The following is a 25,964-nucleotide window of genomic DNA, read 5'->3' as shown; positions in this document are numbered from 1 at the left end:
TGTTTTTGAAAGTCCTTATTGCAGCCATTTTCAACTTCTCTCTGTTTTCCCCTAAACAGATCATTTAAAAATATGCAATGAAGGCAAACCAGTGACTTTGCAAATGAGAGTATGTCTATATGATTCAGCCTGGGGTCATTGCCCCCTTGGCACTTGGGGCATATGGGGAAAGGAAATCTCAAGCTGAGTCTACCAAGCAACAAACAAGAGGAATTGGGTTCACTTTATCGCTGCTTGCTCTAAATGGGTGCAGTCTTCATCATGGATCAAACTTGTTCCTGCAAATAAGACTTCAAAAAGAGCTGGTCTATATTTGCATATGTAAATGATGAGGGAAGATCAAGGTGTTGCAAAGAAAGTGTCATAACATCACTGCTGCTATCACCTAGATGAAGAGGAACAAAAATAAGGGGGAAAGTATCTGAAAAATACAAAAGAAAAATATAAGAATAAGGTTTTAAATTTGTTTTTAAGAAATGCTATATTTACATTCTATTATGAAAGTCAAACATGGTAAAAAGGAATCTCAATGGTAAGTTCAAAACTCCCTGAGAATCCAAGCATTCTGTGGAAGAAGAAGCCTGTAGAAGTATAAGAAGGACACTGGATGTAGGGCCAGAGGTCTAGGCTCCCAATCTCCGTCTTGCCACTTACTGTCTTCATTAGATCAGATAAGTCACTTAATCAATCCTCTATGTTGATTTAGGCCCCTCCCCTCACTCAATAATTTCCAGGAGCCCCCTACTACCTCCAGGATGAAATATAAAATACTCTGACATTTAAAACCCTCTCTGGGCTTCAGTTTTCTCATCTGTAAAATGAAAAGGTTGGCCTAAGGTCGCTTCCAATCCTAAATCAACAATCCCATTATCCTAAGTTGACTGCCTCAAGAATTACTATTCCTCCCCCTCCCCTGTGAAAAAAAGTCTTCAAAGAAAACCCAAGTGATGACTTGTCAGGTCTGTTGTAGAGGAGATTGATGTTTTGGCACAGATGGGACTAAGCGGCCTTCCAGAGCCTTTCTAACTGACATTTGGTGGCAGAAGAAATAAATGATACCTATTAGATAACACAGGAGATGTCACGAAGCTCATGTATGAAAGAAAAGGAGGTGAACTGAGGACAGCAGGTAGACAATCTGAGGGTTCTACTGTTGCCCATAAGATATTCAATGAGATGGAGGAAGAGCCAGTCATGGAGAGAAGATTTCTGAAAGGACATGGAAGAGAATATCACAGGATGAGGTGCAGATGGGTTGCAACATTCACCAACAGGGCACTAATGAAGTGTAAGGAATAGATACTAGTCTATAAAAAACTATGCAAGCAAAGTTATCTCTGGAATTCTAGAGTTGGAAAAAAAGAAAACCTCAAAAGACTGACCTTATCTCAATCCTGAATCCCTTGGACAATAGCATTCTCAATGGTCCATTCCAAGCTCAGTTGGATGAGCCCAATGATAGCAAACTCACTTCCTTGTAAAGTGTTTGCATTTTTAGATTTTCCTTATTAGGAACTCCTTCCTTGCATGTGATTAAAATCTCCCTTCTTTTTGATAAACTTCCTTGGAGCTTGTTCTGTACCCTGGAGTCATACAATTCAGCTTCCACATGAAGAGAGCCCAGTTAACCAAAATGTCCTGTGTATGCGTGGATGATTTTGCTACAGTTACTGAATAACATTCTGAGCTTTCTAGTGAATGATTTGGAAAAAAGGAATACTGACTGTAGTTATTCAGAATATCATTACCTGGGAAGACTCAGGAGTGAATGAAACTCTCCACTAGATTCCATTAAACAAAAACCTTTTCTCCTAGCTTATTTCTTATGCCTATATGGGTAAAGAACATTTAACTTTGAAATAAATTCCCTTTGGAAAGGTTTCCAGCTATATGGACGTTTTGGTGTTCACATAACAGAGAAAAAAAGCTTACACATAATCATTTATTTTTTGCTGGACAAAGTTTGAGATTAGGCCACGAAAATGTCCTTCCTCCTTCATTTATTCGAACTGGTGCAGAGCGAAATACACAAAACCAGGAGAATTATTTGGAACTGGTTATTGAAAGCCAAATAAAAAAGAACACTAAAATAAAGCTTAAGGTTGTCATTACAATGATTTATCTTGGACCTAGAGAAGAAATGAAGAAATACTTCCCTCGTTTGGTTAGAGAGGTGAGGAATGATGGGTATAGAACTCTGCACATACCTTCAGATATGATTGCTATGATGATTTGTTTTACTTCATGTTTTCTACTCTGGTACAAGGGAAGGATGAGGTAAGCAACTTTTCATGTGAAGGACTAATGTTGATAGAATCTGGCATTCTTAACATCTAACTGAAGGATATGTGTAAACCAGGGTTACACTTGAGTACCCAGTGATCATGACTTTTTCAGAGGCAGACATTTCACCATCCCTTTTGGATAGTCATTACTACTTACAATGCAATGATTTTCTTTGTTATTGGAAGATTTAATGGAAAATATATCCCAAAATACCTTTAACATGAAAACAAAACATTCATTTACAATAACAAAAGCATAATACTGAATCAATATTCCAATTATTTCTGGTTCAGTTCTCTAGAGTACAATTTTTTGTGCTATCCTATTTGCCCCTCTGGGTATGGATGGATTCAGGGGTGATTTCATTTCTAGCAGGGGACTGGACATCTTCCTCAGTATATGAACAAGAGGAGCAAAGTTACATCCTGCCAGAGAGAATCAGGTGCTGTCCAGGAACCCAAGCCCTAGGTGACAGAAGTCCCTGCTTTGCACAAGGAGCCCCAAGTTCACTCTGTGCAAAGATGTGGCTGAAACTGTAAGACTTTGGACACAAAAAGAAAGCCCCTCATGGTCTCATTAGCTGTGACAGGCATTGGCTTCAAGATACTTTTGTCCATGCAGACTTCATGGTGAGACATCAAAGCATGGCTGAAGGACATTTCTGTAATGGGGTTCATGTCTCCTTTCCAGGGTAACAGAATGGATATATCATAGTAATATGGCTAGCAATGCATGTCCAAGAGGGATGGTGAAATTCTGATTCTGATCTATAGACAATCAAAGAGAATGCAACTTCAAACATGCTTACAAATGTCCTGCAGTGAGGGTCATAAGAATGATGCCCAACTCTATCAGCCCCAGGAGGCTATGCAGAAGTAGCTTCAATTACCAGACTGGTCATCATACTGGAGAGAGAAGAGATTTATTTTTCTTGCCACCAAAGAAAAGAACTGGGAGCAAGACTGCAGGAAATTGAAAAAGAAGCTTTGAGCCAAGGCACAGGAACAAATTCAAACAGAAATCTTCTGTTCTATATAATTCTTAAGAAATTCACATTTCTTTAATCATCGTTCTCTTGTTCTCCAAATATTGAAATGTTCATGTTTGTTGACAATTACATTCATAAGTTGTTTTTTTTAAGAAGAAAGAATAGCTTTGAAACAGTTAAAGCTGTGTCAATATTAGAAAGGTGGCCTTAGAAGAATGCAGAGGAGGGGGATTCCCTCTCTTTGGAGTTTCTCAAGAAAAGGTTGAACCAATTTTTGTCAGGAGGAGGAGGATGTTGTCCTGTATGAATTGCATTAGATGTCCAAGGATCATAAAATCATAGATGTGGAGCTGGAAGGTAACTTAAGGCTTAAAACCTTAACTTAAAGCAGTGCAATCTCTTGATTTTACAGCTAACAAAACAAGCTAAGAGATATTAACTGATTTGCCCAGGGTCACACAACTAATTAATAGATTGGTTACAGTTCCAAATCTATGGTCCTATGCTTTGAGGTACATACCATTCTAAGACCTCTAAAACAAAACAAAACAAAAATGTAAAACATAACCTCTACAGTAGGTTATAAGGTTAAAAGAGATTTAGATATGTGCATTTAGGAAGACAGATACGGATGTTACGGAAATTGAAGTTGAATGATTCCTAACTCTACAACTAACTTTGTTGTTGTATTTGCTGTGTGTAAGTGTTTTTTATTGTCATTGGCCTCATTGTCCTAGAAATAGAATAAAAGAATCATTCAGTTTGAGAGTTCAGTCAATTGGTTGGTTCTTATTAATTGGGGTGATTGACTTGCCTGTATTCACCTTCTGGTCACTCACACTTTCAAACTTTGATTACACTTTCATGTTTCTCTCTTCTGGAACAGTTTCAAGCAGTGATGAATAATTAGCAAGCAGGAGTTAATTAAAAAATTTAATTGAAATGAAAAATTCAATCCATGGTACTAAGACTTCCCCTTCTTGGGCTAGTGGTGTTCACTGCCACTCACTGGCATTATAGCTGGAGGAATTTTCTGAAAGATTTTGAAGTTGAACCAGCCTGAGAGTCCTAGTAAAATCCAGTTGAGTGAAGTATAACTTCAAGATGGCAGGCATAGCAAGAAAATTATCACAAAGACATGTATAACCATGTTCCCTAGGGAGCAAAGTGATTGGGAATGTCTCGCCTACCTAGGGGCATCATAATGAGAACTTTAAAATATTTAATGGGCTATAATAAGGAGGACAGAGATGGCTAGGTGGCACAGTGAATGGAGTGATGGATCTGTAGTCAGGAAGACTCATCTTTCTACATTCAAATCTGGCCTCAGACACTTACTAGCTGTGTGATCCTGGGCAAGTCACTTCACTCTGTTTACTTCAGTTTCCTTATCTGTAAAAGGAGCTGGAAAAGGAAATGGCAAAACACTTCACTACTTCTACCAAAAAAAAAACAAACCTGAGTGGAGTCATGAAGAGTCAGGAACAACTGAAAAGTGATTGAAATGATAAAGATTCAACCTATTGCACCTGTCCCTAGAAAGTATATGAGGGATACATGCACAAAAGTCATAAAGAGAAAGATTTTGGCTGAATTCAAAAGAAGAATTTCAGAATAGCACCACTGGTAAGTGAGGAGAAAGGAGTTTATTATTATTATTATTATCAATTTTTGAAGAAAAAAACAGACAACTTACTTAAGCTCTTGAAGAAAGCAAACATATTTCCATTCATCCATCCATCCGTCCATCCATTCATCTGCCCATTTAGTTAACAGGATTTTATTAAGTGCCTATTGGTCCAAGTCACTGGGCTATATTCTGGTGAAGATGAAAAGATAATTAAGATATGATATCTGCCTTCATGACGCTTGCAAAGAGATCCTCACCAACTTGGAGATTCTGTGCTTTTGATTCCTTTACACAAGGGAGACTAACAGTGGATAAAAGCACCTCTTTGAAGCCAGAATGATCTCAGTTCCAATCACACGTCTGATAAATGCTTGCTGTATCATATGGGCACATCACTAACCACCCAGTGGCCAAGCCAAATTTCTAAGACAATAAATTATAAATGTCTTTCTAATATTTCATTGGTGGAGGGAGATTTCACCTTAGGATTTCTCCATCTTGATGAAATTACATTTCTGGACCTGTTTGTACTGTCTATGTTTGGGGGAAAGAGAAAATTGGATAAATCCAATACATCTTATCCTTTCCTCAAAAATAAATGGTAAGGGCAACATCCTGTGAGGAATAACTTACATAGTGTTCAGTATAGTCTTGTTAAGTCAAGTTCATCTGATGCTGATCTTTCATTTTGTTCAGAAATTTCAGCTTTATCCTCTCAATATGTCCAATGCCCAATTTTAAATTATACTTCTCTCATTCTCATCTACATATATGTGAGAACATAAAGACAAATTCTATACATTGATTTTTGCTGTTTCTTGTACTATCCCCTCTGTTTTCTCCCCAGCCAAATCTCCTGTCTCCTTAAAGGGCCTGCTTATGAACCATGCCTATCATGCAACCTTCCCTCATGAGTCTAGCTTACCATAATCTTTACCCCTTTGAACTCCGATAGCATCTATTATTTTATCCTATGTAATATAAATAGTATTTAAGACTCAAAGAAATCTTGGATACAATCTAGTTCAAACCTCTCATTTTACATATGAGGAAGCTGAGACCTGGAAAAATTAAGATCATGTGCCCAAGATGAGAGAGGTGGTAGGGAGGAGGGCAAGGACATATCTACAAATTATGTAATTCTCTACCAATCCATGATGGTCTGAAAAGAATAGTAGCTTTAATAAATTAAAATGGAAGATAAGCTCTAGGGAGATCATGACAATGGAAGCCTATTGGTGCAATAGTTACTCCCAGAGAAAGGTGAAACTGAGACTTTTGTGTCATCTCCTGCAGTCTTCTTTCTCTAAGAAAGGAAGTAAAATAGAGGGTATAGATTAAAGGAAAAGGATAAGTCAAGGTAAAGGTGAACTGATATTTGGGCACTCATGTTGAATGACCACAGTCCTTCACTATGGATGTGGGAGCTCCTCTTTGAAAGAGCCTTGTCTAACAAATAAAAGAGACTTCCTCTTGATTGGAGGACTAAGTCGATGTTGTCATTGACTACTCAGTCCTTGATTCTGTGTCAATACTCTCCATCCTTTGTGTTTCAAGTGCATGTTTTCTCCCCAGCCAGATAGGATAACTGAGCCTAAGGACTAGGATCCTTCTTTTGAATTCACATTTACCTGAGCTACTAAGAAGTCAAGAGTGAGCAGCAAAAAAATACAAGTTTAGTTGTACTTTGTGAAGAATACTGCCTTCCAACAACGTGCAAGAGATGTAGTATTCATGCCATCAAGGCTGTGTGTGCCTAGCAAAAGGAGGTCACTTAGCACAGTCAAGAGTAAAAAAATATACAGACATTCTGGTCTATGGAAGGTCTATGGAAGACTTGCAGAAGGCAATTGCCAAGAATCACAGGAGATAGGGTGGGTCAGGATGGATTAGGATCTGTGCTAGCGGAAGTAGCACCCGTATATACCCATGATTACAGATCCTTAGAAGTCATGAATTATTTGCATGTGATATTTCTCTCCATGGAATATGGAAGACCAGGTCAATAGCCATTACTTTTCAGTATTTCTCAACTGGTAGAGGGTTCCTCTTCATTTGAAGCAAAATGTAGATGACTGTTGACTATTCACACTCAGTCCAAATGCATTCAACTCAATTCAATCCAATAAGCATTTATTAAATGCCTGCCATCACCCAGGAAGTGTGCTTTCAACAAAACTTGACCTGACCAACTAGAGGGTTTAGTAAATTAAGTGCTGGTCCCAGAGTCAGGAAAACCTGGGTTCAAATGCTGACCAAGCCACTTAGCAACTGTTTTCCCACAGCAAATCATTCAACTTTGCTTTGTCTTTATTTCCTCAACTATAAAACTGACACAAGAAGAGCATCAACTTCCCAAGGTTGTTATGAGGAGGGAATATAAGATGCAATGACAACCTTAGAGTGCTATAGAAATACCAGCTATTGTTAAAATTACTATTATAATTATGCTATCAAATTCCCCTCCAACTCTAATGATCTGTGATTCTGTGATATTCCGATGATAAAATGTCATGGCTGACATACTGTAAGGAATGACCTACAATTCCACATTGTCCTATTTAATTTATCAACATCAAAAAATTTTCTGGTAGTTAATAAAAAAGACTCCCTTTTTATCTGTTTATGGGTACAAGCAGAAAACAACCATTTCCCTAAGTCTCTCCCTTCTCCTCTCTCTCTCTCTCTCTCTCTCTCTCTCTCTCTCTCTCTCTCTCTCTCTCTCTCTCTCTGTCTCTCTCTGTCTCTCTCTGTCTCTCTCCTCTCTCTCTGTCTCTCTCTCTTGCACCCCAATTATTTGATTCTCAATTCTTCTCTTTTAGTCATAATTCTTTACTTCTTGACAATTTCATCTTAAAACAAACACTGTGTTGAGTATCACAGTTAAAGAAAAAATGGAGAAAAGTGTAACTGCTTTTAAGCAGAGTGAAAACTGGGATGTTTCTGCCAGATTTCCAAGGAGGTGTGTGTTTGACTGTCTGTCCATCTGGTTTGCTTTGATTTCTTGTGCTAAAAACAAAGTGAAAGACTAATAAGTCAAAGGAACATCATCTGTGAAAATCAATGGAGAAAAGCAATAAAGTATTTGATGTTTGAGGCCAATTTAACTTCACTCTAGGTTCTCTGCTTGTTAGACAGACTCTGTTTCTTCATTAGTCAGCTTCATAGCAGAGGTTTACAGGTGAGCTAAATGTTCCCACTCTTCCCTGGTACCATCACTCCTCCCTTTTTGTCCTCAGTAGAATCCAGAGAAGGGTCCCACGTGGGCTCCTGGATGAATGGTAATTGTATTGCTTAGCCCATCCCTCCTAACCCCTGCTGCCACTGTGCTAGAGGGACCAGGCAAGCACTCTCAGCAGCCCATCTCTCTTCCTCCTCCCTATTTCTGGACCTCTCATTAGTGTACACATTTATTTTCCTTTCAGTGAAATTGCGGAGCAAACTCCAGTGAAGAATGCGACAGCATATGTCACCTGTACAAAGGCCAGTGTGGTGTCTTGGTGCTTTGGAAAGTATCCTGGCTTTGAATTTCAAAGAAATTAGCTTTGCATTTCAATTGATACTTGCTATTTCCATGATCCTAGCCATCTCTGTACTTTTCTGGCTCTCAGTTTCCTAATCTGAAATAATACAGAGATAGAACTAGAGTTCCTTCCTGTGTCTATCCTTCCATTTCTAAAACCCTGACTAGCAGCTGTCAGACTAATGTTCATGAAATTGAAGTAATCATGTTACTCCACCCCTGCTCAAAAATCCCCCATGGATCCCTATTGCATTTCAGTGCTACATTACACCAGTTAAAGCCTCCCATACCCAGGCCTCCAGACTCTTTTCACATTACCCTCCCTTAGGCAATTTCTGCTCCTGTGACACTGTCCTTCGGGCCACACACATCATTCCATTTGCTGCTTGTCTACCTGTATACTGGCAATACCCATGACTGGAATGCCCTCCACCCTCAGATCCCCCTCCTAGAATTCTTGGTTTACTTCAATACACAGCTCAGGTGGCATTTTCCAGGAAGCCCCTTTCCCAATCTCCAGTGATTAGGACTCTCTCCCTCTGGAAATTGCCTTGTGTTACTTGACATATATTTAGAAAGTACTCTCTTGGGTGCTTGCTGCACCTCTCCAATAGAAGGTAAGCTCTTTGAAGGCAGGAACTGTTTCCTTATTGGCTGTGTATTTGCTCATACCTACAGTGCCTTGCCCGTTATAGGTGCTTAAAGCATGTTTGATGAAATAAATGAACTAAACCCTTCTCCTGAGCCTGTATGTGAGAAGGAAGAGGCGGAAGGGGATACCTCCCCATTGTCGGGTTTACTTAGAACCCCTTTTAAATGGATTCTAATATGATCCTGAAAATTTCTTCCTGAGGATAATTCTCAATGAATCAAAATGTTCCAGCTTGATAAGTGTTTGCCAGCATTCTGAGTGTCTGCAGAATGTGCCCGAATGCCCAAGATGAAAGAGAAGAGCCTCTGACTTCAATTGCTCCCCCTTCCCATGGGGAACAAAGACACCTGGCACCACTCTGCAACACTTCTCCCTTTCACGACAACATGGGCCAGGCCACAAGGCCAACTCTTTTTTTCTTCCCCCATGAATTATGAAAACTCTTTGTCCAACAGTTGCAATCTCCCTTTTCAGAACACCTGCCCTTCATACCTCAATGCACCATCTATTCTGGGGGCCACTGCTTGCACTGTTCATTGAACTCTGAATTCTAATTCTTTGTCTCTAAGAGCCCAATGCAAAGTGCTCTTACTATTAGGGGAATTTAGCATTGCATGTCAACAGGCTCAGGGAGTGGTAATGTCATTTCTGAAGCCTAAGTGCTCCTGCCTCGAAGCTTAACAAACACAAACCAGAACTCCATCTCACTTCATTCTGCCACTATTTATGTAAGCGCTCAGCACTGTCAGCACAAGGTAATTCCAGCAAATATAATGGAAGGAATCTACCCCAGTTTAGAGCTACTCTAAATTGTCAAAAATGGTTCACAAAACCATTTGAGGTGGGGATGGACAAAATGTGGAGACTGTGTCCACATCTTATCTTTCTCTGAATAATTGAATCTTTTTTTTTTAATAAGCAATCCGGGTTAAGTAACTTGCTCAAGGGTTACACGGCCAGTTATTTCTGGGTGTGGTGCTAAGTATCAGAGCCCGGATTTGATCCAGGTCATCCTGACACTGGAGCCGGTGCTCTTACTCTCTGAGCCACCTGGCCACCCCTAAGAATTGAATCTTTAATCCATGTGTCACTAGAAGAAGCATGGTCATTGATGTCCAATGTTAAAGAGCTCACCTCAGCTTAAATTCTAGATCATAAGACCTCCCCATTATGTTTCTAGCCAAAGATATTTTAGAGGGCAATTAGGCCACCACCTTCATTTGAAAGAGGGGGAAACTATTCAGGAAGGTATATCACTTAAGTTTTATGTTCCTCAGTTTCTCCCTTTGTAACATAAAGGAGTTAGAATAGATGATCTCAAAGATTCCTTCAAGTTCTAAAACTACAGTCCTTGAGGGACCAGTGTGATGGAGAGTGATCAGCACAATTAGGATTTACTTGTGGAGTTTCCTACTACAAAGCCAGAGTTCTGCCCACTAGCCTACACTGCCTACTACCTTCAGAAGTTGGGTTAGTGGGAAAAGCAGGAAAATCCAAGCTATACATAGTCAATATATAAAAGTTATCCAGGGGCGGCCAGGTAGCACAGCGAGTAAGAGCACCAGCTCCAGTGTTGAGAAGACCTGAAGATCGAATCCCGGGCTCAGATACTCAGCACCACACCCAGAAATAATAACTGGCCGTGTTACCTTGAGCAAGTTACTTAACCCCGATTGCTTATAAAAAAAAAAGTTATCCAGTCCCTGCTTTGTAATAAATGTGATGTAAGGAGATAAAGAGAATATACAGGGAAAAGGACCACAATTCATTTTTCCAAAGATCTTAGTATTTGCTAGGATGAGTCAATGAGAGCTATACTCTCACCACATATCAGGTATGTTGTAGAATGAAGGGATTGTCCAGAGAGGGATTGAATAGATGATCTTTAAGCTCTTTTCCGGTTGTGAGAGTCTAGATTTCTGTAAATCTATTACGTTCTGAAAGGAAGGAACTACAAGGGTTGGGATGAGAGATTAGGGGATCAGGAAAGACTTCATGATGGAGGGACTTGAGAGAATGGGTTGGATTTTGACAGTCAAAGAAAGGACAGAAGAGGGTGCTTATCAGGGAAAGGTGTAAGAAGAGCCAAGAGGAAGAGGGACACATGGAGAGGGAACAGTGAATGTCTATAAATACAGGTTAAAACCAAAGCCTAGCAGTGAGTGGTGGTGAAAAACATATGGAAAACTTCCTTCATTTACCTGAAGGGGGAAAGGGTGGACTGGATAACCTCTCAGGTATATTCCAAACTCAAGATCACAAAAAAAAAACTGTGTTGAAACATCTTGTGTTGTGGCCAAAGTTCTATTCAAGTATCAGCTCTCACAGAAGACCTTTCTTGAATCCTTGCTATGAATGAATACTACGTGAAATTATTCTGTATTTATTCAGCATGTATATTGCAGTGACTAATATGTATATTCATTGTTTATTCCAATAGTATAAACTTCTATCTAGGGGACATTCATTTTTCTCATTTTTATTAACAGAAACATAACTCCTATTTCTGGTTTCTCTTTTAGCATAAAGAAATGTGGACACTCAGATTTGGAAGAGACTTCAGACGTCTACTGCAGTCCATACATGCCCAAGAATAAGGGTTTATCTACTTTTGTCTTTTCTCAAAAGGAGGAACCCTAGTGAGAATAGCCCATTGTACACAGATGGTTCCATGGACAGAACACTTGCCCTGGAGCTAGAAAGACCTGAGTTCAAATTCAGCCTCTTACACTTACTAGTACTGTGACCCTGGGTAAGTCATTTAAACTGTTTGCCTTAATCCACTGTGAAATGAAATGGCAAGTCACTCTAATATTTATTCCAAGGATGGTAGTGGCATGCTATGGTCCACAGGGTCACAGTCAGATGTGACTGAAGAAGAGTAACTAATGATCAAGGAGGGCCCAAGCAGCACGTCTCCAGGCTGGAAGAGGAGATGAGCTTTTCTAAGTGCAGATGCAAGGCTTACCACTAGGCTGCCTCTCCACACAGAGGGCAAGCCCTATCATATCTAGCACATCATGAAAACCCTTCCAAATTCCAAAGCTCTGCTGTTTGGAAGGGAGACGTGCTGCCTAAGTAATCTTAGTTTGATTTTAATTGAGCCCTCTCTATGAAAGGCACCTGGTCCGATTCCCTAAACTGTCCCTCCTTCATTTCTGCCCCTGGATCAGAATGTTCACCATTTGTTGACTTCTTTCTTTCTCTGATTTGCTTTTCTAAAGGGAACTGTGGCTTCTTGCTGGAAGGATCTGTTGGATGAGTTGTTGGGGTATCGAACTGCACAAAGAACCTTTGATTCCATGTTTTGCCTTTGAAGCCTCCATGTTATTTTTGTGTGCTCACTAAGGTCTTGCATCATACAGGGCCAGTTTTTAGCATTAATGAATTCATTTCAAAGACTCTCTACAATAGGCTATGCAGTAGACTGACTCTAAAGGTGACCATTTCTTCCATTACCTTAACAAAAATAAACAGCTCTCATTAAATCATGTTATGATGTTTCGGGGTTAAGAAAATCAGCATCTCCAGCATGAGGCCTGAGAGTAGAATTGTCCAAAATTGTGACAACCAAATTTTTAAAAAATCTGTACTCAAAAACAAGATGTTGCCAAAAGATAGATTTTTTTCTTACAAAATTCTGATCTTTTCTTCATGGTTAAAGAGAACCAAGTACAATTACATACTAGAATAAAAGAACCAATCCTTATTCCTGGAAGCTGATTTTATACAACTCCCTCTCATTTATTATTCTCAAACTCAGCCCAATCCCATTGCCCTCTGTGGACTTTGCAGTACCTGAAACTCCATCTGCCCTCTCTATAGTCTTTCTTAAGCTCCCCTAGTATCTGGAATGTTCTCCTTGTACACTCATACCTCTCAGAACATCTGCTTACCTTCAAGGTTCAAATCAAGTACTATCCTCTATAAACTTCTTTATAGCGCTAACTGGTGCAGTGAATAGAGCAGTGGACCTGGCATTAGGAAGATCTGAGTTCAAAATCTGACCTCAGATACCTAATAGCCATGTGACTCTGGGCAAGTCACTTAACCCTGCTTGCCTCAGTTTCCCCATCTGTAAAACGAGCCAGGGAAGAAAATGGAAAACCATTCTAGTATATTTGCCAAGAAAATGCCAAAAGGCATTATGACAAGTTGGGCATGACTGAAATGACTAGGCATAAATCTCTGTCCTGGTTTGGTCACCCTTTTCAGACATTATATTGTGTTACATATACATATATATATACCTAAACATATATACATACAGCATCTATGTGAGCATATATACATGTATTTATGCAAATGCACATGGATTATAGTGTATACACACGTGTTTTTAATTCACCAAGCTATATGCATGTTGTTCACCCCAGCACAATATAAACTCCTTGAGGTCAATGCCAATTTCCCATTAATTTTCGCATTGCCAGTAACCAACAGAGTCTGCCATAGTAAAGGTGCTTAAGAGATGCTCGTCATAAGGAGCGTAACCCCCGACCCATTTCAGATGTGTCATTTATGTATATCTTGGATATCTTGGGACACTGGAGTTGATCTTTCCAAAAAAAGTAATATTAACCCTTAAGAATTGGTTTTCTTATCTCATTGCTATATGAACTCCTTGGTAAATAACCATGATAATTTCATTTATGATACAACATTGACGTCTACTCTTCAAATTACAATTTCAGAAAATTACCTAAAGCAATGAGACAGTCAATGATTTGTCCAGGATCACACAGTCTGGCTATCAGAGGAGAGACTTGAATCTGTGTCTCTCTGACACCTGAGTCCAGTTTCCCACCCATTGAACCAAGGTTCTGCTTCTCCCAATGGAAATCTTCAGACCTCACCTTTCTACCTTTGAGGTTTGCTGTGAGAAAACCATTTTTGGTGAGAACATTCATTTCCACCTGTGGGAAAGGTCAGCCCAGTCACTTGAGAACAGGTAGAGCTAGATGGATTCAGGTTCTTTTTAACATGAGAAAATCATGTCACTACCATTCAGGGAATGGCTCTAACAAGGTGCCTATTGAGCAAAGAATGAAAATCATCCTTTGTCTCACTTGGCAGATAGAGAACCTCAGGTCCGAGATTTTTCTTTACCTGTGTTGTACAGCACAATCCTATTTAGGTCACAGCTTGAACTAGATGTCCCCCAAGGGCCTTTTTCAGAGTTAGTCAGTGAATTCTAGAGTTGGAATGGATCTCACGGGTCAGAAAATCCAGCCAGGGCATCAGGAAGATCACTCTCTATGAAACATCTGACCCTTCATCATTGTCTTTATTAAAAACTCTTAAGTGGGCAGGGAGGGATGGGCCCCACATCTTCAGACGTTGTCTGCTACATGTTTGGATACCTTCTTCACTGGGAAGTTAGAGTTTTGCTTTTGCCCTGACATTAAGCTTCAATTGTCTCCATACAACTCCCAAGCACTTCTCCTAGATCTACCTTCTAGGGTCCAACAGAAGTAATAGTGATTCCTCTTCCATGTAGCAGCTTTTTAGTAATTAGAGAGAGCCATCAACTCCACCCTAGGTTTCTTTTCTCAGAGCTAAGCAGTCCCAGTTCTTTCATACAAACCTCAAACAGGGTATATTCAAGATCATTCACCATGCTGAGTATCATCCCCTGCCCTTCCATCTCTGCAACTGCTCCCATGATCCTGTGTGCCTGGCACAGGGCAGACACTTAATAAAGCTGGATTGGTTGATTAAGAGATGCTTTAGAAGAAGCGAGACCTTTGGGGATTGAATTGGACAGGGCAAGGTGTTCTCAGACTCAAAACCTCTAAACCCAGTCCACCAGACAAGCAGCAGAATGGATAGCGTTGATAGAGGATTTATGAAGGCCTAAGTTCAAATCCTGCCTCTTACAATTGCAAGCTCCATGGCAATGGACAATCCACTTGACTTCTCAATGCCCCAGAGAACGCTCTGAATTACCAGTTAAACTGAAGGTGTCATTTGACATAAGTGTAGAAAGTCTCTTCGGCAGGAGGTACCAACAAAAGCATAAGTCTGAACAAAATCCACAAAGATATGTTTATTAACACCAGAGAAACAACTCAAATAATTATTCTTGAAACCTCCAACTCTCAATGCACTTGAAAATCTAGACTTAATTAGAAACAGAATCTAGCTAGGTTCACAAATTTCTACTTAATTTATGACACTTCAAGTCTGCACTTCCAAACATGAATCTGTCTTTTAAAATTGTATGGCAATTTCCCAAAGCTTCCTCATCTTGTAGGTAGGTTAACAGTCTCCACAGTGATCATTAGCTAACATAGCAGAGAAGACCTTGACCTTGTGCCCATCTCCAAGGATCTGAATTATTCTAATGGTTATTTAATCCAATTGACCTTGATCACATCCTTATGGAGGAGAGAGGTCATGTCATACTGGACAAACCCACTTTTCCAGAGAACTATGGAATCATGAGGTCAATAATCACTGACAATTTATAGAGTACTTGAAGTCTGCAAAATACTTTTATAGGCATTATGGTATTTGAAATTCATAGCTACCCTATTGGAGTTCTAATTCACTATTAGAGTGAATTAGAGATTATAGGCAATCTTCTTCTGATGGTACAGTTAAGGATAAAGATACTCAAAGAACATACATAATTTGTTTGATGGCATCCAGCTAGTACTTTTCAGAAGTAGAATTCAGTGCCAGGTATTCCTGACTCAAATATAATCATCTGTCCTGTGCCCCCTCCTCTACAATGCTTCCCAGATCTGATTGTGGAATAAGAAGGATGCAATGGAGGAAAATCATCCTGAATCCATTGGTTAGAGCCCATAATTAGACAATCAACTCTTACACTAAGAGTTCTGTACATTATGTATAATTTATCATTGCCATGTTTTAATAGCCTTTAAATATTTTTTTTTAATTAGTTTTCTCAGGGAGAGTCATTTGGCAAATTTTCTGTTCGTTCCATTCAAATATGGATAGACAGATAAAGTATGTATTAAGTGCTTACATTTAATTAATATACTCTCATTTATTTCATCTACTATTTTCTTCTAAGGCTGCTAACTGGTACAGTGGATAAAGTATGGAACTTACTGTATGAAACCCTGGTCAAGTCATTAAATCTTTAAGCCACAGTTTTCTTGCCTAGAAAATAAAGATATCAATAGCACTTATTTACCAGGATTTGGGGAGTATGAAATAATGTATTCTACATAATGCTTTTGTATACCCTGAAGAATTACATAAATACAAATTATTATTATGCTGCTTCTATAGAAACACTTGTGGCTAAGGAGGAAGGCAACCAGGATGGTGAAGGCCTGGAAGCCATGCCATAGGGGTGGCAGGAAAAGAAACTCATCCGAGAGCAAATAATTGCTGTCTTTAAGTCTCCTACATATCCTGTCATATGGAAGAGGGACTGAGTTAGTTCTCTCTCATGATAGATCTAATGGGGACTAATGGGAGGGACTGGCTTTAAGGAAAAACACTTTCAAAAATTGCAAATAATGAAAACAATCCCAAAGCAGACCAGGCTATCTCAGGTAGGAGCTGGTTCTTCTGCACTGCAAGTGTGCAAGCAAAGGCTGCTTGGTTGCTTTTTGCCTATGTCCAGCCAGACACTTTTTTTTCAAATATGGGTTGAACTAGATGCCCACTAAAATTCTGTGATTCTTAGTAGCAATAAGGATGGCAGTCACTGAGAAAAGCCAGGCCTGGGCTTCAATCTTGATCCTGATACTTTATATATATACATATAGATAGATAGATTAGATAGATATAGATATAGATAGATATAGATATTTAATATATTGATTATTTAATGTAATTTAATATATTAATTATAATATATATTATATTTAAATATATATATTTGCCGTTTGGAGGGCAATTGGGGTTAAATAACTTGCCCAAAGTTACATGGCTAGTTTGTGTGTGTGTGTGTGTGTGTGTGTGTGTGGGTGTGGGTGTGGGTGTTAAGTGTCTGAGGCCAGAACCAAACTCAGGTCCCCCTGAATCCAGGGCCAGCTCTTTTACTCACTGCGCCACCTAGCTGCCCCTTAATATATATTTTTAATCAACGCAAGCTACTTCATCTCACTGAACTTCAGTTAGGGGTTAATAGTCAGCGCATGACCAGCATCACCAGGAAAACAAAGACAAGAGAACAGTAGTCTTTCTCCTCAAGAAGTCAACTGCGTATTCGTGTGTGGAGAGACCACGTATGACTATGCAGAAATATCCTAGACAGGACATTTAGGAAGTGTTTCTTATGTGCTATACTCTATTTTATACATATGCATAGATAGTGTATCTACATACATACACACATACAGAGTTCATATATAAACACACATACACATATATACATATGCACATATATGCATATAAAATAAATACAAAAAAAGCCTATCATCAAAGATAACATGCTATAGCAAGATTAGTTAATATGAAGCAGACCACGGGTCATCTTTATAACCCTTCCCCCAATCTCAAAGATTCTCGTGTACAACAAAGCAAAAGGAAATAAAAGTCGAGACAAAACATAGTAAATTTCCTCTCAGCTTAGTGCTGAATTGTCATTAAGCCTTCCATGATTTACTTCCAGTCCTGGGCACGTGGCCCAGTGCATCATTTCAGGGCCATTCTATATCAGGCATCCCATCAGCAGGGCTCTCTTCAACCAAGATTTACACACTCACTCTAAAGATCTGCAAGGCATCCAAGACAAGAAGCAAAATGCAAGGAACCAAACTCTAGTGAATCTAGTCCTTTCCCATAACTGAAAAGAAATGTCAAAGTCTCTCAACCTCTTATTAAAGATAGTGAACACATTACTGTATACACTATATACAAATTGTATATATGCAATATATATACACACATATATACCTCTATCTATATGTGCACACACACTTATATCTTTGTATCTATATATGTAGATGTGTATTGTGTAGATAAATCAATGGATAAAGAAAATTAATAAAGATAGATGGATAGATAATTAAAGATGGATAAAGATAGAAAATGGATGGATGGATGGACAGATGGATATAGATAAAAAGAATTTTGGTTTCCATCCATCCAACATCTGATTTATACCCAGTCAAAAAGTATGGCTATGCAGTTATGGAATTCCCATTTTTAAGAGACTCTGCATGAACAAAAAAGGCAAACCATACACATAGGAAACTGGAATCAAAAGCTCATAAAATTTGGAACCTGGAGAGTCCTTAGAGATGATCTAGTGATAGAATTAAGTCACACCCTCTCATTTTACTTATGAGGAAATGAAGCCAAGGAAAGGAAGGACCTGGCCCAGAGTCACAGAATCATTACCAGAACCTGGATTTCATGCCCGGTTTTTGGTCCCCAAACTCTGCGTTATTTCCTCTAACAAAGCACAATTAGAACACCACAGACATGGACTAGAAATGACAAAGGACTTGGCTGAGGTCATACATCCATTATAGACGAAAGACAAGATTGAAATCTGGTCTTGAACTTCAAATTCAGTGTTCCATGAGTGCCAGAGAAGTGTGGTGTGATGAGTTATGTCATTTCCTCCCTCTATTTGTAACAACTTACAAGGAGTTCTTTATCCTTAGATACCAGCACAAGAAAAGGGAATGGAAAGAACCTGGGGTTGGTTGTGAGTAGACTAAGTCATCTTCAAGGCTTGATTATGAAAGAATTCTGGAGTAAAGGCAATCGTCAAAGAAGATGTCATGGTTCTGTGACAAGAGTGATGCATGGTCAAACTGGCTGTGCCACTGGTATCTTCATGATATTAAGAAAAGTTAAGGCAATTTACCAACACTTTGGGTGCCCCCTAATCCCAGCTGTGAATTTATGAGTCAGTATGGACAAGAGTCACTCAGTTTGGGTAGACTTCAATAGGTTGCAATCTCTATGCAAAATATCAGACATCTTTTTTAATATTTTGGTTTGATCCAGTAAGAGGAACTTATTTTTATGGTACAGAGTAATAAATGCCAATCTCTTTCCTGTATGTATCTCTTTCCACAGATGAATCACTTATGACTAAAACAACCAACTAAATAAAGAAATCAGTGATTATATAGTTCCATGGAAAGGGCACTAGAGGTCATGCACTCCAATTTCTTCATTTTACAGGTCAGGCAACTGAGGCATAGGAAGGTGAAGTATTGTAATATAAAAGGATCATCAATCTGGAGCTAGAAGCACTCTTAACTGACTTTTATCTTGCAGTGACCAAAATCAACCCTGAAAGCTGTTTTTAATTGAAAAATAAGTAGCAGCACCTTCCAACTAAACACACCATTTATCATGTAAAACTTGAATCTTAGAGATCCCTCCAGATCTACACTAACTCTAAGACTCTATAAGAGTTTCAAAATAAGGCAAAGACAGGGTCAGCCTTAGATGTTAGGGAGAATGTCAGCTGATAAAAAAAGCTGGGATTTCAAGATGTTCAAACTTTCATAGTATTCTCATATTCTAGACTAGTTAGATAACTGAAAGCAATTTATTTTTTTAAGTTCTGCTGTTTTATTTGAGTGTGTCCACCTTGCAGTGATGCATTCATTTTCTTCATAGAAAGTTTCATGAGTGATGAAATTCTCTACCCTCATGTTGAGACAACTGGTTTTGGTCAATTGCTAGACTCACAGGCAAGCTTCTTCAGTCAATGGAAAAAAATCCAAAATACCTGGGTTTGATCATACCTCCTTTATTACCTATGTGATTTTTAAAGTCACTTCACCTTGTGGGTGCAATTTTCCTCATCTTCAAAATGAAAGGATTTTATTTGGTGGACTGCAGGGTTCCTTTGTGCTCTATAGTTATGAACCTATGGTTGAATTTAGATGGGTAACTTCCCTTCCCTTGGTCAGAATCCTCTTCCTTGAGATGAGCAAAATGAATTGAATAGGTTGCCAAGTCTCCCTTAATGTATTATCCCTGATTTCTCAGTGCCTGAGTTTCCACTTTTGTGAAATGAAAGGGTAGGACTAGATAACTTTCAAGACCCTTTCCAACTCTAGATCTCTTATCCAATGTGCAACCTTAGACAAGTCCCTTCCCTCCTGTAGCCTCAATTTCCTATTCTATGAAATGGGTCTAACTCCATTCTTCTCCAAGTCATCTCTTCTGTAAAATGAGAGTAATAGAACCTGCTTGAGGGGGTTGTTGGAGTACCAAATAAGACATATGTAAAACGCTTTGTAAACCCTGAAGGTTGTCACTAGAAGCTTTTAAAATATAACTGGATAGTGGGGAAATAGTCTACATTTTCTGAGAAGAAATTCCTATTCATATCCAACACTCTACATAAAATCTTGGAGGAGAATCAATGGGTCATTTATATAAAGTGAGATATGAGAGATAATTTTAATTATTATATTTTCACCTTTGAACTTCATAACAACCATGTGAGACAGGCAATATTACTACATCCATTTTACAGATAGGAAAATTGAGTATGAAAAAAGATAAGGGGAATGCCTAGAGTAGCACAGAGGCTAAATGCTGGAGACAGGATTTGAGTTCAGGTGTTCCTGAGTCCAAGTCTAGAGTTCTAACCAGTGTGCAACCTGGTAATCTCATGGGAAAAATCTTGTTAGAGTTGGGTTTTTCAGACTCCAATCCCAGCTCTCTTCAATACACAATGTCAGCCTTCTTGGAATTTTCTAGCAGAGAACATAATGATTCCACAGAAACTATTCCAAAGATAAATAGAAAGTGATGAGTGATCTCCCACAAAAGTGGGAGATCAATTCCATAAAAGAAATCAGGAGTGGGGTCACATGGGAAAAGCATTGACCTTAGAGTCAGAAGATCCTGCTGGGAGGCCTGGCCCTTACTCTACTTTCATTATGTGGTTCTAGGTTAAGTCAGTCAGCCTCTATGGGCTTCATTTTCTTCATCTTTAAAGTGGATATGCCACATATCTCAGAAGGTGGTGTTGAGGACAGAGCTTAGTAAACCCCAAATTGCTACATATAACTGAATAATTGTTATGGTTATGGTTATGCGCAGAGATGGCAGTAATGGCAAGATGATCAAGATCTGGGCAGCAGAGACCCAGAGGGAGGCAACAATGTGAGCAAAAACATGGAAGTTAGAAAGGGCATTGATAGAAAAGAAACAGTAATTATGTTGTGAAGAAGGTTTTATGACAGTCATTTTACCATAATCTCTACTTTTATCACTTTTTTATCTGAAATTACCTTATTTAATGAGAAAAACTGGAATGTAGACTCTAATATAGAGGTGTATACAACAGATAGGATGTGAAACACAGATTAGAAATAATAGATTGACATCATTACAGCTTGAGATAATTTGATACTGGGAAAATAGTCAACATGGGTTATTACTGTCATTTCCTGAGAAGACAGTCCTATTTATTCCCAGCTCTATAGACATAACCCTGAAGGAGCCTCAGCACCTGGAATGGAATGAGTACACAAACGCTCAGAGGTATACAGCATACCAGAGGCCACAAAACCCAACCTCTGTTTGAATGACAATCATGTCTATACCTCAAGTCAAGGGCTCATCCATCTTCTGCCCAAAAGCATAAGAGAAGGAGGTTCTTCTGCTTCCCCAAAGCATCCCACTTCACTTTGGAAAAGTCTTCATTGGTAAGTTCTTCCTTACATAGAACAAAAATTTAGTCCCCTCTTTCTATGTCTGTTACCCACTGCTCCTAGAGGTACCCGTGGGAGCCAACCAGCAAAGGCCAATGGGCATCATATAGAGAAGAGCTATTTAGTGAGTGTTAACTGTAATATATAAATGAAAGACATTACAAAAGTAATGGGATGTGAATTTAGCCAAATGGTTCCATTGGAATTTCACACATGCATGTCTGTGTATGTGTATATGTATGTATATGTGCATATGTATGTACATCTATATATACAGAGAGAGTGAGAGCAAGAGAGAGAAAGAGAGAGAGACGGAGAGAGAGAGAGAGAGACAGAGGGAGAGGGAGGGGAAGAGACAGAGAGAGGGAGGGGAAGAGAGAGAGAGAGAGAGAGAGAGAGAGTTCTTCTTACCTAAAGAAGAGATATTCACTGGTCGTGGAATAGCATACAACAAACTTGTGTACAGATACTCACTATATGGAGGATCTGTGATTTGGCTGGAGAGAGGACTCTACATCAAAGCAGTTAATGGGCTCACGATAAGAACTGGGCCTGTGATTTCCCTGGTAGAGGGCATACCCAGATGAATGATTTGCTCTCCCAATGCACCCTGGCCCTTTCTCTACAATTTAGTCTAGAGAGGGGCCTAGAGTATTAGGAAGGTAGGTGATCTGCCCAAAAGCACAAAGCCAATAAGTCTAAGTGTCAGAGCTTAAGTCCCAAGCCTTCCTGGCTTTGTGGTCAGCTCTATAGTCTATATGGTACACATTGCTACCAGTCAATCTGTCAATAAACATTCTTGGAGTGCCTAACATGCACTTGGCACTGTGCTAAACTGGGGAGAGAAGGAAGGGAAAATATAGTCCCTGTTCTCAAGGAGCAGACCAATCTATAAATTAGTGGATAGTCTGAGGCTCAGAAAATTTAAGTGATATGCTTATGATCACTTCTCTATTAACTCCTGGAGACAGAATTTGAACCCAGATCTTCCCAATTGACTCCAGCATTCCATCTGCCCTGCCATGTCTCCTTTATTTCTATGCTATTTATTCTAATATATGATTCCTCAATTCTAAGAATCTCCATGACAAATGGGTCTGAGTTTGGGAAGGGGAAAAACATCAACTCACTTTTGATGTGAGAAGTTTCTTAATTTATTCATCAAGTGTGTGTAATGAGCCCTTGGCCTTAGTCTGTGGGTATTTGATTGTGTTGTGCAAGAGATCACCAGGAACACCATTTAATTGAAACTATTCGAAACCAGAGTCCATTTTTGTTAAAAGCATGATTAAAATCATGGACTATTCCTGCTAAACTTTCAGTAGTGGTTTGTACTAAGGTTAAGGAACAGTCTGTTCAAAACTGGCCATGAAATGCACTCATTAATGCTAAGAAGTGGATCTGAGAGGCTTAGAACCTTAGTAAATATTGTAAACTAACATGGACGGCATGAGACCAGACCATCAAATCAAAGCTTCTTTGTGGTAGGGACAAGAACACAGCTTTTCATCAAACATAGCCAGCAAGGAACCATATTACCCCATTTAAATTTATACTTTCATTACAAAGAGAAGGAAGGAAACAAATGGTGACCATTTTCATCCAGGAGCAGAAATGAAGGAGAGATCATTCTGGGAATGTAGCCAAGAGCTGTTCACGTAATGGCCAAAGTCAAAAGTAAGCGGATATAATTATAACCAAATAAGATGTCTTGGTAGGCCTCCCTTCACTCCTGTGAAATGCCTCCATTAGAAAGACATATTGTCCTGATGGCTCACACATGGCACAACATTGAAATGCAGCATGGGATCACTAAGAGGGCAATAGAGTGACAGGATTCAAGTTCAAACCCCAATGCTTATAGTCATTGGCTGTCTGACCTTGGGGGAGTCATTTCCTTCCTCTGTAAAATGGAGGGGTGATATGGGGAAGGTGAGCTGGAACATGGACTGTCTTCATTTAGAAAGGGCCAACTTGAGAGGCAGCAGGTTCGCCCTCTGCCCATTAATCCAAGTTTCCTGATCTCTCACCAGGAATACTGTAAAAGGACTTCTTGTTCACATATTAATTAAACAACATGCTAATGAGCAAATTTCATCTTTGGCAAGTGACTTTACTTCTCTAAGACTTAGTTGCCTCATCCGTAGAAATGGGCAATTCACAGGGTTATTTTGAGAATCAAATGAAATCATCCACATATAGTGAGTCTCAAAAATTAAAAGGTGGTATATAGCCAGTCATTACTATTGAACTGCAGCAAAGAACTCAGTCCACTGGGCTACTCCTTGAAGCTTTAGGATCTCAAGGTCAAGCGATGCTTGGGCTTCACTTTCCAGAGCACATACAGGCAATATTAATGGGATCATAGACCAGCTCTGAATTAATGTAATTGGTTCCTATAGTCAAGTTTCCAACTAGAATTTAGGAAAGCAATATGCTTGGAGAATGAGGTAGATTTAATCATTAAAGAAACGAGGGAGTCATACACAAAGCAGTCCCAAATATGAATCTTTTTTTTTTTCAATGATCAGTGGGGAGAAGATATACTCAACTCTGTCTGCAAACTTAACCCATAAAAACAACAGTAGCTGAAGCAAGATTATTTAACTCCACTGGGATTTTAGGCTGCATATAACTGTAGTTTAAAATAAAGCCTGTAGAATTTCCTTTTTTCTCTCTCATTCCCAGCTCGACTACACACACACACACACACACACACACACACACACACACACACACACACTGACTCACTGATGTGTGTTCCCTGCTGTTTATTCCCCCCGCCCCCTCTGGGAGAAAAGCAGAAATCCCATTCACTTTTTGACAGCCTCATCACACTATTGACTCATATTGTGCTAAAATCCTAAATCTTTCTCTTTTTTACATGAAATTCTGTCTAGCTTAATTTCTTTTACCCTATAATGGTTTATTTTTCTTGCATCTCTTAGCCATTGTTCACAGTTGCCAAAATAATCATCTAAAGCATAGATTTGTCTGACCTTGTCACTACCCTGCTCAAAAATTTTCAGTGGCTCCCTATTTCCTTTAGAAAAAAATTTAGGTTAGAAAGAAAGACGGCAGCGCTGGCGCTGGACCAGGGGGAAGGAAGGGAAGGGATGGCGGGGTCCGCAGCCACCCCAGCAGCCAGCACGCAGGCTCCCCCCACGCTGGCCTCCTCAAGGTGCCCCAGACCCGGCCTGGAGCAAGGATCCCCTCTAGAGGTGAGAAGCGGCAGCGGAGGGCCCAGTCTTCATGGCCTGGACAGCCCCGGGTCTTCCCTCTTCGGCCGAATACAGGGACACCAACCAATATCAATGGTAGAGGTGCTTTTCCTGCTGCAGACGCCAGTCCACTCATAACTGGACCAAGACCACCAAGGTGATTCATGGCAGGGGACGTGGAAGTGTTTAGTTCCTCCATCCATGACACCAGTGTCTCTTCTGGGTTCAGAGCACTGTATGAGGAGGGATTGCTTCTTGATGTCACACTTGTCACTGAAGATAACCAGTTCCAGGCCCATAAAGCACTCCTTGCCACCCAGAGTGACTACTTCAGGATAGTGTTCACAGCTGACATGAGGGAGCGAGATCAGGACAAAATTCATTTGCAAGGTCTGACTGCTGCAGGCTTCAGCCATGTCCTACAATTCATGTACTATGGAACTACAGAACTGAGTGTGAATACTGTCCATGAAATCCTGCAGGCCGCCATGTATGTTCAACTTATAGAAGTGGTGAAGTTCTGCTGCTCTTTTGTCTTAGCCAAAATCTGCTTAGAAAATTGTGCAGAAATTATGAGACTCTTCGATGATTTGGGCGTAAACATCGAGGGAGTCCAGGAGAAGTTGGACTCCTTTCTGCTAGAGAACTTTGTGCCACTGATGTCAAGACCTGACTTCCCGTCCTATCTGAGCTTTGAAAAGCTTATGTCTTCTTTGGATAATGACCGTCTGAGCAGGTTCCCAGACGTAGAACTGTACAAGGCTGTGCAGTCTTGGCTGTGGCATGAGAGAAGACGCTGGAGACATACCGATACCATCATTCAGAACATCAGGTTTTGTTGGATGACCCCATCCAGTGTTTTGAGAAGGCTCGTGCATTTGAAAGCCATAGAAAGGATTCCTCATTTAGCTAGGGCAGCATGCCTTCTATAGGTGAGAAAGCTATATTTGTCAGAAGGAAGAGAAATTAGTTTGGCTAATGTGATAGTAATGGCAATTAAAGATTCCCCTGTATTGGCTTGGTTTTCAAATTGATTGT

The 25,964-nt window shown here is 39.6% G+C and overlaps 1 protein-coding gene and 1 pseudogene across 2 annotated transcripts in view; one reads left to right on the top strand and one right to left on the bottom strand.

Annotated features, from left to right (window-relative positions):
* Positions 1-25,964, bottom strand: part of PRKG1 (protein kinase cGMP-dependent 1) — a 1,429,727-nt gene that overhangs the window by 642,492 nt on the left and 761,271 nt on the right. The window lies entirely within an intron of this gene.
* Positions 24,408-25,839, top strand: LOC138172010 (kelch-like protein 15 pseudogene; annotated as a pseudogene).

This window comes from Petaurus breviceps, unplaced genomic scaffold (genome assembly GCF_028583685.1).
Source record: "Petaurus breviceps papuanus isolate PSGF00001 unplaced genomic scaffold, PetGlider_PUasm1.0 490, whole genome shotgun sequence".
Lineage (NCBI taxonomy): Eukaryota > Metazoa > Chordata > Mammalia > Diprotodontia > Petauridae > Petaurus > Petaurus breviceps.
Note: the sequence above shows the minus strand (reverse complement) of the source record. Positions and strands in the feature narration are given on the sequence as shown.